The following is a 2,564-nucleotide window of genomic DNA, read 5'->3' as shown; positions in this document are numbered from 1 at the left end:
CTGTCTCCTGGGGCAGGCTGAATCCAGGGTACATTCCCACTTGATTCTCCAAGCATTGCAAAGTGCCTTTGCTAATCATTAACCATGTTTATTGACTGTGTGCTTGGGGTTTGACATGAATAATCCTTTAATCTTCGCAACCTCCAAGTCTTCTTTCCCCAGGTTTCATGTTTATGCCTGCAAATGGCATGGTCAATAAAACACAAATTGTTATAGTTCAAGAGAAGGGCCGGTAAAATGAATCTATTTTTAATTGCATTCATTTTATAATTTATAAATAAAAGGAGAGTCCAACTAACACACGTGAAGCACCCCTGAACGTCCCATCATTCACATGTGTTTGGTTTTATCAACTGTGGCTGATATGCAGAGACTGTCCCCACTCATCACACGTCTCGAGCAGCCTCACAAGTGTGCTATAAACATGTTCAGGCTGTTGACAAAAAGGAAAGCCCATGGGAACTCCTTATCTCATTTTGAAATGACAATTTCCAACATTTGCTCAAAAAATTTGCTTTACTAAAGCAGCTATTAGTATGTTTCTGAGATACAATAGGGGATCAAAAATTTTTTTTGGAGGAAGAATAAATACATAAAGAGAGACTAATGAATATGCTCGCAGCAATCAATTTGGGTATTTTGTGAGTTGATATAATGAAATAAATATTGAGGTTTATTTATTTATTTATTTATTTTATTTATTTATTATATGTAAGTACACTGTAGTTGTCTTCAGACACTCCAGAAGAGGGCATCAGATCTTGTTACAGATGGTTATGAGCCACCATGTGGTTGCTGGGATTTGAACTCCAGACCTTCGGAAGAGCAGTCGGGTGCTCTTACCCACTGAGCCATCTCACCAGCCCTTGAGGTTTAATTATATGATTGAGATTGGAATTATTAAATCTTTCAGGTCTTTTTGTGTGTGTATGTGTATGTGTGTGTCTGTCTGGGAGAGTGTATGCCACCTGTGTGCAGGTGCTGGACATCAGGAGAGGGTAACCTGTCCCTGGGAGTTGAAGTTCCAAGTGGTTGTGAACAAACCAGTGAAGGTCCTGGGAATTGAACTTGAGTTCTTCGAACAAGCAGCAGGCTCTCTTAACCACTGAGCCATCTCCCTAGTCTCCTGTTACGCCTTTAAAATAATGAAGAAATCAAGAAGAAAACTTTTGCATAGTCTAGCTGGGATTTTTTTTTTTTCTGGTGCTGCTGACCTGCAAGAGAATATACTTTGCATATGCAGGTGAGTGCTTGACAATTTTTGTATAAAAGAAACTAAAGACATTAAATATTTTATTGTTCTTAAAAGGTGGTGGGGCAGGCATTGTGGCACACACCCTTAATCCTAGTACTAGGGAGGGAGAGGCAGCCAGATCTCTGAGTTTGAGGGCAGCCAGGTCTACATAGTGAGTTCCATACCAACCAAGGCTTTAAAAAGATGATCCTGTCTAAAAACAAACAAACAAACAACAAACAAACAAAAGAAGAGAAATAAGAAAAGTAAAGTAAAAATGCCAAAACAAAAACAACAAACAACAATAAAATCAAAACAAAAATAAAAAAAACCAAACCATTTGAATTACAATCATTTGAGGAATGACAATCATTTGAAACCAAATTTTTAAAAATGTTGTTATTATTTTATTTTATGTGTGTGAATATTTTGTGTGCGTGCATGCCTGTGGACCACATTTGTGCCTGGTGTCTGCAGAGGCCAGAAGGGCCATTAGATTTCCTGGAACTATAGTTACAGATGGTTGTAAGTTGCTGTGCGGGTGCTGGGAATTGAATCCAAGTCCTTTGGAAGAGCAGTCAGTGCTATTAGCGGTTGAGCCCCAAGCTCAGTTGTTTTTCCAGACCTAAGGAATCACAAAGACTCGGTTGTATTATTTGACATAGTTACTGTTTCAAAGATTAGGCAATGTGGTGTTTCCCCATTTGGACATCAGCTCTCCAGAACACCAACCTTGAATTCATCAGGAGGCTCCAAATCCCAAGTCTTTGACTTTGGTAACTGGCTTGTTTCCATTGGCTATTTCCCTGGGGGTTGACAGAATTTATAGATTGATATAAAATGAATATAGAATAATACAAAACCAAGATTTCAACCATACTTACTCAACTTGTGTTACAGTAACGCTAGGGAATGCTGAGATGTAAGTCTCTAGGCTGGCCTAGGCTGGCCTAGGACTTCATGAGAGGAAGCTTGGTTCAGAGTGTTGTGACTGCCAGAAGGTGAGACCATGGGAATGGGAGCACAGAGTGAGGATCTGATTAACTGGGGACAGAGAGGTAATGACAGCGAAGGTGGGAACCTCTCATTATCATATCATATATATCATGTCGTATCAAGCAGAACCAGATACAGACACACACACAAAGAGACAGAGAAACAGAGAGAGAGAGACAGGGAAACAAAGAGACAGAGAAAATAGAGCAGAGATGAGGAAGAAGAAAAAGAAGAGGAGAAGAGATGAGAAGGGGAGGGAAGGGAAAAGAAGGAAAGGGAAGGGGAGGGAAGGGGAGGGGAGAGCTTCACTGAAGTGTGCTGAGATGGGAAGGAA

Source organism: Mus pahari, chromosome 7 (assembly GCF_900095145.1).
Source record: "Mus pahari chromosome 7, PAHARI_EIJ_v1.1, whole genome shotgun sequence".
In the NCBI taxonomy this organism is placed as follows: domain Eukaryota; kingdom Metazoa; phylum Chordata; class Mammalia; order Rodentia; family Muridae; genus Mus; species Mus pahari.
This window is presented reverse-complemented; position numbering follows the sequence as displayed.